The following is a 10,549-nucleotide window of genomic DNA, read 5'->3' on the forward strand; positions in this document are numbered from 1 at the left end:
TTTTCTTAGTTTCGTGATTCACACGCCTTTCTTGCCAACATGCTGTCACACTAATCCCATCCAATACTGCTTCATTTCAAAAGGTCAGAATTGTCATGAAATAAATAATGTATTATCAGTGACAGGCCTCCCCGCTCTGGAGCTCAGGCTTGTGAAGAGGCTCTGAAAAGGCTCCAGAGTCTGACGTTGGGCAGAAATGCAGCGTGTGGCAGGGCAACCTGGATGATTCCCAGGAGCGGCATGGTAGGGATATGAAGAAAATTAAACAGGGTCTGTAACAGAGACTAACTGTGGGGGGAGGCGAGGGGAGAGCTCTGCTCTATTTTTTCCTGCTTTAATGCAGTATAACTGACAAATAGAATTGTACAATATTTAAAGTGTATCATGTGCTGTTTGATATACACCGTGAAAGGATTGCCCCCATCGAATTAATTAACACATCCATCATCGCCTTACATATTTACTTTTTTTAAATACAATATAGTGTTATCAACTAGAGTCACCATGTTATACATTAGATCCTCAGACCTTTTTATCCTATAACTGAAAGTTTGTACCCTTTTCCCAATGAGAGCTGTACTTTATTTTTTTTTAAATTTTTATTAGAGTATAGTTGCTTTACAATGTTGTGTTAGTTTCTGCTGTACAGCAAAGTGAATCCGCTATACATATACATATATCCCCTGAGAGCTCAACTTTAGATGGATGGTACGGGAAGGTCACTCTAGGGAGGTGACATATAGGGTGAGACACAAAAGTGAGAAAGAACCAGACATACAAGAAGATGGGCAAGAGGGCTCCAGACGGAGGAACCAGAATTTTCAAAGCCTTGCCATGGAAAGCAGTGTCTTTGGTACACCAAGCCAAAGGAGACATTGCTGGAGAATGGGTGTGCCATGTGGCATGAGAAGGGGCAGCAGGTGGCAGACGACACATTCCTTCAGTCCTGTCAAGGAATTTGGATTTTATTCTAGATGAAATGGGAATCCAATGTCTGGCTTTCTTCCATAAGATTTTGCCCAGATGATACAGTATTTTGGGAGGTATAGTTTCACACTAAAGCTATTTGAAAGCATAGCTTGAACTAAAGAAGTAAAATTCATCTGCTTCTGCACCAAAAAAGGATGGAGAGAAAACTGAAAACCAGTCACAGAGTGTGGATTTGCCAAACTAAACTAAATTAGCTTTCTGGAGTTTCATGGATAAGTATGCTGGTATAATTTGTAAAACTTGTAAAATAAATGAATTGTAAATGACATTAAAAGGACAGGGGTCGAGAAATCCCTGGCGGTTCAGTGGTTAAGACTCTGCACTTTCACTGCCGAGGGCCTGGGTTCAGTCCCTGGTCGGGGAACTAAGATCCCACAAGCCGTGCGGCCAAAACATAAAACAAAATTCTTAAAAAAAAAAAAAAAAAAAAGGACAGGGACCAACTAATAACCTTAACTAAGACTACTATATACTATTTGCTGGTATAACTCACTGAGAAGGTAAGTGTGGATCAAAACATTTTAATAGAATCATTTAAATATACTCAGGGAGCTACCTGCTTAACCTCACCAAATCATTTCAAAACCTAAAGCAGCCCTGTAATAGTGGGAATAATTGCCTCTAATATTGTGTTTTATAAATGGATTTTTTTTAGGCCCGCTTGTGTCTACATTACTAAATTTCTGTGAATGTGTGTTTTGAAGCTGTAGTCTTCTGTTTGACCTGTAATATCTTAGCACGTGGAACAAGAATTATTAACCTGCTTTGTGCTATGGACCCTTTGGCAGTATGAGATCGACTCCTAAATCAGGAAAATATTAAAAACAGAGAATAAGATACATAGGATTACCAAGGAAACCAATTATATTAAAATATTGCTATTAAAATATTAAAAAGCACATTCATAGTAGGTAATATATGTACATTTTAAAATAAATATTTTAAATAACAAGATCTTGTGACAGGTCTAATAACTTCTGTGATTTTGAGGTAGAAAAGAGTACAAACAGTAACAAATGGATATTTTTATGCTAAGCTTTCTTGAAACAAAGCTTCCAGTACAAGAGTGTATTTGTGGACTTCCCTGGTTGTGCAGTGGTTAAGAACCCGCCTGCCGCTGCAGGGAACACGGGTTCGAGCCCTGGTCCGGGAAGATCCCACATGTGGCGGAGCAACTAAGCCCGTGCACCACACCTACTGAGCCTGCACTCTGGAGCCCGCGAGCCACAACTACTGAGCCCGCAAGCCACAACTACTGAGCCCGTGTGCCATAAATGCTGAAGCCTGTGCACCTAGAGCCCGTGCTCCACAGCAAGAGAAGCCACTGCAATGAGAAGCCCGCGCACCACAATGAAGAGTAGCCCTCACTCGCTGCAAATAGAGAAAGCCTGTGCACAGCAACAAAGACCCAATGCAACTAAAATTAAATAATAAATTAATTAATTTTTAAAAAAAGAATGTACTTGCGCATTCACACAGATGCTCCATGCACACATACATCCGTGAAGAAAGCATGTACTAAATGCTGATGGGCTGCATTGCACTTAATTGCGAAGTTCCATATTTTAAAATTCTTTGAGAATTTAAAAACATTAGATTAAGGATAGTTAGGGAGTTTGGGATTGACATGTACACACTGCTATATTTAAAATGGATAACCAACAAGGACCTACTGTATAGCTCAGGGAACTCTGCTCAATGCTATGTGGCAGCCTGGATGGGAGGGGAGTTTGGGGGAGAATGGATACATGTATATGTAGGGCTGAGTCGCTTTGCTGTGCACCTGAAACTATCACAACATTGTTAATTGGCTATACTCCAATATAAAATAAAAAGTTTTAAAAAGTAAATAAAAAAACATTAGATTGATACATAATATGTCATTGGGATTTCTTAAAGAATTGATTTTGCCTAATTTTTTTCCAATATATTTTAAATAAATTAACTTATTTGCTTATCTAGCTATTATCTGATCGATTGGTGGATTTTATATTTTTTTTACAAAGCCTCATTTTCCACTGTCAGAAACAATTTAGTTCCTGGTACCAGTGATCCTTCTGCAAGGAGACTGAAGCACAGACCTTTCCAAATCAGAGCAGCGTGTTCTAGGACAGCATCTTTATGGGAACAAAGCAAACCTCACTTTATGTCATAAGCAGGACATAAAGACTTTCCATAAACCAGAAAATATATATTCAATATCCCTTAAATGGACACAGGAAAATGTACTGCGTACCAGGTTACTAGACTGACTTTCATAGAAAGGAATATACTTAGTCTTTCTCTTAAATTACCCAAGAATTCACATTACTAAAACCCAATTTCCATGGACAACGCAGAATGGAGGCATGATGCCAAGACAATTGGAGACAAAGTTCTAGAATGTAGGCTGAGGATTAAAAAAATAAAGGCATGCAGTTACTGGTCTACTTAATTCCTTTTATTCTTACACACTTTAAACAATGGATTATGCCCTTTAATTTTTTGACTTCAAAGGCACATTTGAAAGCTGTGAAATTACCTACTGAGCAGGTTTGCCTGCCTGCATAAATTCTTCTGGCTAGAATGAGCTAAAGGCACAATAATTGCTTTTAATCCCTCCTTAATTCCAAGTAGGTGAAGAGAATTGTGCTCAGAGTTCTTAGAGTCTATTGAGCCTTCTTCTTATGATTTCCCTTGACTTCAGTAAAAAACAGATTCAGAAGTAAGTAGTTACAAAAGGAAAGAGAGCTGGAAAAAGTTGGTAAAGGGTGATATCTATTAATACTTGTTACTCAAAGCTCTGTTTGGTGTCATTGGTCTGAAGAGGTCAGTACTTTCTCTTAAGCAAACGAGTTCAGTTGTTAAAATCCAGCAATTATTCTAGAATATTTTTACTGTATGCGTAACACTTAAGTCACAGATACTAAAAATATTTCTAATTTTTTCTGTTTATAATAAAGTTATAAGTTTAATGAAAGCCACAATTATGATTCGAATGGTTTAAAATGAATTAGCCATATTAATTCAGTCATATTTGCCAAATACTATTGTTACTCTCTCGCCTCATATTAATAATATGTAAAATTTGAATGAGTAGACTGGAGATTTACCATTATATGTTACATATATGGATATTTTATTTTAAATATAGGCATGTGAGCATGCAATATCAAGAATATATTTCTAGTGGCGCAGTGGTTGAGAATCTGCCTGCTAATGCAGGGGACACGGGTTCGAGCCCTGGTCTGGGAAGATGCCACATGCCGCAGAGCAGCTAGGCCCGTGAGCCACAATTACTGAGCCTGCGCGTCTGGAGCCTGTGCTCCGCAACAAGAGAGGCCGCGATAGTGAGAGGCCCGCGCACCGCGATGAAGAGTGGCCCCCACTTGCCGCAACTAGAGAAAGCCCTCGCACAGAAACGAAGACCCGACACAGCCATAAATAAATAAATTCAAAAAAAAGAAAAAAGAATATATTTCTAAATAAATCATCAACCTGTTTTCCATGTTTGAAATTTTCGTTTTGAGTTTATTTAAATTCTTTACATATCTTTTTTGGTTAGTCGTTTAATTGAAATCAAGTTTTATATAAATCATGGTACCTTAGTTTTGATTTGTACTTTCATATCATTGTAAGTTTTTCAAATTATTATAGAATGATGGTACACCTTTTCAGAGGTAACCCACCTTAATCTAATTTCGTTCTCTTTTAGGAGATAAACACCCCAGTAAAATATAAGGTCAAGACATTTTGTCTTGAAATATTTAACCCAGCCAACTAATTTAGACCCTGGCCTTCAGAATATGCTTTTGCTTTTAGGAAATATTAAAGCATTTCCAGTCTTGCTATTCAGAATAAATTCTACCCAGGTCATCTATCCGGGATTCTAAAACTTCGAGATGTATTAGAGCCTCAGAAATTATTATGAAGAACTGACCTTTGAACACAAAACAAAGGTGTCAACAAAGGAAACATGTTGAATGTTCCCTCTATTTGGTGTAATGTAAATGTGTGTGTTTTATGGTTTCTTTTCTTTTTTTAAAAAATAAATTTATTTATTTATTTGTTTTTATTTTTGCTTGTGTTGGGTCTTTGTTCTGTGCGCGGGCTTTCTCTAGTTGCAGCGAGTGGCGCGCGGGCTTCTCATTGTCCTGGCTTCTCTTGTTGCAGAGCGCAGGCTCAGTAATTGTGGCGCACGGGCTTAGTTGCTCCGCAGCATGTGGGAATCTTCCTGGGTCAGAGATCGAACCCGTGTCCCCTGCATTGGCAGGCAGATTCCCACCCACTGCGCCACCAGGGAAGCCCAGTTTATTTTCTTTTAATAATTAATATTTTACTGATTGTTAAAATTGATTCTAAGCAGTGTCCACTCTGAAAAGGGAACTTTATGTTATATGTGGAGATAGGGGTGAATCAGTTCAGAAATTCAAGAGTGAATTTCTTTCTATTTTTATAACTGAGTTTAATTTCTATTTTGAGCCCCATTCCACCAAGGGAACAAACTAACTACATCTCAGACAGTCTCCTCCCCAACATACACCCCCATGTTTTCCCCAGGGTGGTATCTAAGCCTCCAGGCACAGGGAGAGAACATCCTGTCCTCAACAGACATCCGTCCACCCAGGAGGCTGCCAAGACATCCTCATTCCCACCTAGTCTCAGGGAGACAGTCTTGCAGAAAACTGCTGCACCCTTCATTTGAATTTCATGTGTCTTTTGACTTTGGAACTGTGCATTGGAGACACCCGCTCACCTCGTGCCTTGCTAGGATGCGGAGAACTCTGAGGCGATCGCAAGCCCATCTGCCTAGACACAGCACCTAGACATTTCTACTCAATGCTTTTGAGTCATTCCGAGTTTGCAAGACGCAAGCAAACATTTCCCGGGTTCTCAGGTACCCTAAGTTACACTGGGATTCTGGCGTTTCTTAGCTTGCTTCCTCCAGCATTTGACCAGGATGAAGTGAGGAAAGAGCAGGGTTTCCTCTCTTGGATACTTCCGTGTCTCACTTCCCTTCCGTCCCCTCCAACTCTCTCCCTCAACCTCAGTTCCAGAGGGTAACTGGGCTCCTTCCCAATTCTTCTAAGTCATTTGTTTGTGGCACACGTTAGATCAAAAAAAGAGGCAGGCTCTTTGGCGTTTCTCCCCAGGAGAGGTGAGGTATAATTCCCCTCCCCTTGGGTCTGAGCTGGCCTCAGTGACTCACTTGGAACCTATAGAATATGGTGACAATAATACTGTGCTTAGATTAATCACCAGAAAATGCTCTATATGCCAGGGAACACCTCAAAGACATTCATTGGACAAAAATTTAAGAATTTCTTTCCTCCATGCCCCAGATTGACCACACGATCTTACACTAACCTGGGGTCTTTACTGAGAACATCACCAAAGCTGATTCATCTTCTGTAATGTTCAAAAACCACAATCAGCTGAGTCAGCATAATCATAAACAAAGAGAGGTAATCACTCTCTTTTTTTGGTACATAAATATCCCTGCAGAGGGAAGCCTTTGTCCCAATTCATAAAAATAGCTGCCAGTTATTGGATGATTACTCTCTGCCTGTGACTTGATAAGCCCTTTGAGAGCATTACCCCATTTAATGTTCACCTTCATACTATGGGATTAGTGTAATCATTCTTATTTCCCAGATGGAGAAGTGAAGTTCAAAGGTTAAGTAACTTCTTAGCAAATAAAGAGCAAGACTGGGATTCAAACCAGTTCTGTCTGTTGATTCTTTGTGGTGGTTGTTGTTCGTTGGTTTGTTTTATTTTTTTATACAATTTTTAAAGGTTACACTCCATTTTACACTTATTACAAAATATTGGTGTCTGTTGATTCTTGACACACTTGCCTGGAAGCATGCGCCCTTGCCTCTCAGCCCTTCGTCCCCAGCTGACCCAGTGTGCACTTCAACCCACCCCACCCGTCCCCCACACCTCCCTGAAAAAGAAACAGCGGGGAACTTCCCTCTCCATCCTAGTAGCTCCCGCAGGAATTTCAATGTTCCTCCATAGCCCCATTCCTCCCCCTCTTCACAGGTGATGGGGCCCTAAGAAGTAGGCTCTAGACCCCAGCTGAGCTGATCAGATCCTTGTCCTGTATCTTTGGATTGGGGGTCAAGAATTTTCACCAGGTCTCTCTCCAGCTGCTGTAGCTCTAATACATAAAACGTAGGAGCTACCAGTGGTTATGTTTGCCACTGTGTGAAGGGAGTAGAGATGAGAAACAGAGACCGGTAGAGCTCTAGCCTCTGGTCCCCGCTTTTATGATACAATGATGTGACCTCAGACTGACACACAGTAGGGCCATTAGACTGTCACCTTCATGAGAGCCAGGGTGTGCCTGGTCTTGCTCACTATTGCACCTTCAGCACCCAGCATGGTGCCTGGCACACAGCAGCACACAACGAACAGCTGTTGGATGATGAATGACACATTCTGATGACATTCTATTCTTTCCTTCCCTCCTTTACTACATATGAAGGGTCTTGACTCAGGAAGGTTAGTAAACTCTATTATTCAAACAGTCTGGTTATTAATGATGTTTTTCATTCTTCCACCCACCCACCCATCCTCTGCCCCATCATCCAACCCATGAACCAGGCGCTTCTAGGAACTGAGGATAAAAGACAGAAAGACCATGGTCATCGAGGGCTTTCTGGTCTTGGTGAGGGGACAGGCCTCTAAGATGTAACCAGTGTTTTCCAGGCCATCCAGCATGGAGGCATGATTGGTTGGCAACAACAATAACCCACAGTATTTCTCTGGCTCTAGCCCCATCTCAGAGATTTCCCACAGATTTGCCCTTCCCTCTGAGAAGCTCCCCAGAGCTCACATTCTGGTCCTGTCATAGCTGCCCACAGCTCCATGCACCCTTTCCGCAGAGGGGAAGGGCAGCTCCCAGCTCCGTGTACTGTCACATGGTTTGGCTGCTCTGCCTGGCCCCGCCCAGAGACAGACGCCAACCCCAGGTGGTGTCTAGACCCTCTGTCAAGGCCATCTTCAGCCATATCGTCCTTGTTGCTTTGAACCTGGTAGTCTCTCCCCAGCCTGTTCCTTGGATCCGAGGGGAACCCCGAGAACTCACACTTCTTTGCTATGAACTCTCTCCCCATCTCCCTCCTGCCCCCACCACCATCTCTCTGACGACCTCACTGCTAAGATGATTGTTCTTGCTCTTTCTAGTCTCCTCGCTCTTCCAGGGTCTGCTTCCTTCCCCATACATATGGATCACTCATCGTTCACTGAGGGCTAAACACATTTCATGCTTTATCTCTTTTAAAACTCTCAATAACCCATGAGATTGGTGTTACTATCCCCATTTTACAGATGAAGAAACCGAGGCTCAGAGAGGTTATTTGTGCTAGGTCAAACCCAGACAAGAAAGCTTAATTTTTTCATTGCATTTCTTCTGTAAGTTCTGCAGAAGCGATGAAGTTTTATAGATTCAGTTGAGACGACGTCACTGTTTAGACAGTGCCCGCAGGGCTTGGAATCATTAAACCTGAATTCAGAAGGCTCATCTGGGTGGAGCATTGATCACACCCATTCATCCCTAAAGCTGGAGTGAACACCGTTCCAAATCTCATGATTCAGAAGTCACACCAGGGCCTTTAAAGCTTTAATCCATTACGAATAACATCAGTTTTTGCTGAACAATTAAAAATATTTTTTTTGATGGGAAATTTCATTCATTTACAAAAATAGAAAGAAGAGTATAAAAAAGCCCATGTACCCATCACCCAGCCACAGCAATTAGCAACAAAATATCACTCATGTTGCATCTGTATTTCTACCCACCCCCCCTCACAGCTGGGTTAATTTGAAGCAAATCCCAGTATCATATTATTTCATCCATAAGTACTTTGACATGAGTCTCTAAAAGATAAAGATCCTTTAGGAAAAACTTTCTATAATATTATTATACTTAAAAAATTAACAGTAATTCCCTTATATAAATGTTCAGTCATGGTTCAAATACTCCCGATTGTATCACATTTAAAAAAAAGAATAACTGCTCTGTTAGAACCAGAAGCTAAAAAAGGTCTGCACATGGCATTCATTTGAAGAATGAATTCATCCTCTTAAATCTCTTTAACCTATAGGCTCCCCCTGCGTCTTTGATTTTCATGCAGTTTACACAATTTCTTACAGAAATATAAAAGTAGAGAGTCATTTTAAATGTATTAATCACTTGAGCTGGAGAACAGTGCTTCTCAAACTTGAATGTACATACAAATTCCCGGGGGTCTTAAAATACAGATTCTGGGGTGGCGCTTGAGTTGCTACATCCCTAACAACCTCCCAAGTGATCTGTATGTTGCTGGTCTGGGGACCACTCTATGAAGAGCAAGCCTGAGTTCCACATTATAAATGTTGCTGATTTTGCTGATTACATTCCTGAGGTGCTTCTCTATTTCCTGTGTTTCCTGTAAATTGATATCTAGAGGTTTGACTGAATTCCAGGTCAATTATTTTGGCAAGAATTCTTCATAGGTACCGCAGCATGCTTTCTATTGCTTCACACCAGGAGGACCATCATGTCTGGTTGTCCCACATTTAGTGACGTTAAATATTTAGGGCAGTCAGCCCGATATTTCCACTACAGAGATCCCTATTAGTAATTGTAGCAGCTATTGACATCATCATCATCCTGATGAATGGTTCTCAACACTGGCTACACATTAGAATCAAGAGTCCTATTCCAGATCAATTATATCAGAATCTCTGGGGTGAGGCCCAGGCAGTGTGTGTGTGTGTGTGTGCATGCTTGCACACTCATGTACCTGAATGTGCTTTAAGCCCCTCACATGATTCTAACAGGTATCATGTAGGGTTGAAAAACCATTGGCCTAGATCACTTTTTTCATTCTGGTTTCCAAATGGTGATACTCTCAATCTATCCTTTTTTCTTCATTTATTTTGCTGAGCTCTTAATGTGTGGAAGTGCTGGCTTAGAAAATGAGCCAGGTAACAGGCTACAAAATAAATCAGCTCCCATTCATACCATGAAGACACTCACTCCTCCTCCTCCCAAAGCCACTCCTTCCCCTCCCCACAGCCCTCCTTGCTTTCAGGGACCCCCTCCCCAGGTACCTCAAGCTGTCCAGAGCCTATCACTCCACCAGGTCTCCCCCATCATGCCTCATCAACCTCTCAAGGCTATCTTGGGGAGGTGGGGATGGGCTTCTAATTTCTATACTATTTTATTTTACCTTCTTCAAAATGAGCATGGGTTATGTTTCTAAAAAACATTTTCATTTTCAGAAGAAAAGGAAAATGTGAAAAGACCCACTTTTTCTAACTCTACACTTTTGCTTTAAATCCTCATGAGTCATTGAAAATCCTCTTGATTGACGTCTTTGGGCTACAGAGGATGCCAGCATTAAAATACAGAGATGACTGTAATTTGGAAAGTGAAAAACCTCAGCATCCCCTAATCTCACCCCATTTCACCAGTCAAGGCTTGTCCTGGAAGGAGGATGATCTGCAAGTAGATAAAAAGAAAAAAATCTGGAAAGCTAAAATCTTGCCACCTGTCACAGGAGGAAAGCTGGTCAGAATCCTATTCTTC

The sequence above is a fragment of the Eubalaena glacialis genome, chromosome 7, assembly GCF_028564815.1.
Source record: "Eubalaena glacialis isolate mEubGla1 chromosome 7, mEubGla1.1.hap2.+ XY, whole genome shotgun sequence".
Taxonomy (NCBI): domain Eukaryota; kingdom Metazoa; phylum Chordata; class Mammalia; order Artiodactyla; family Balaenidae; genus Eubalaena; species Eubalaena glacialis.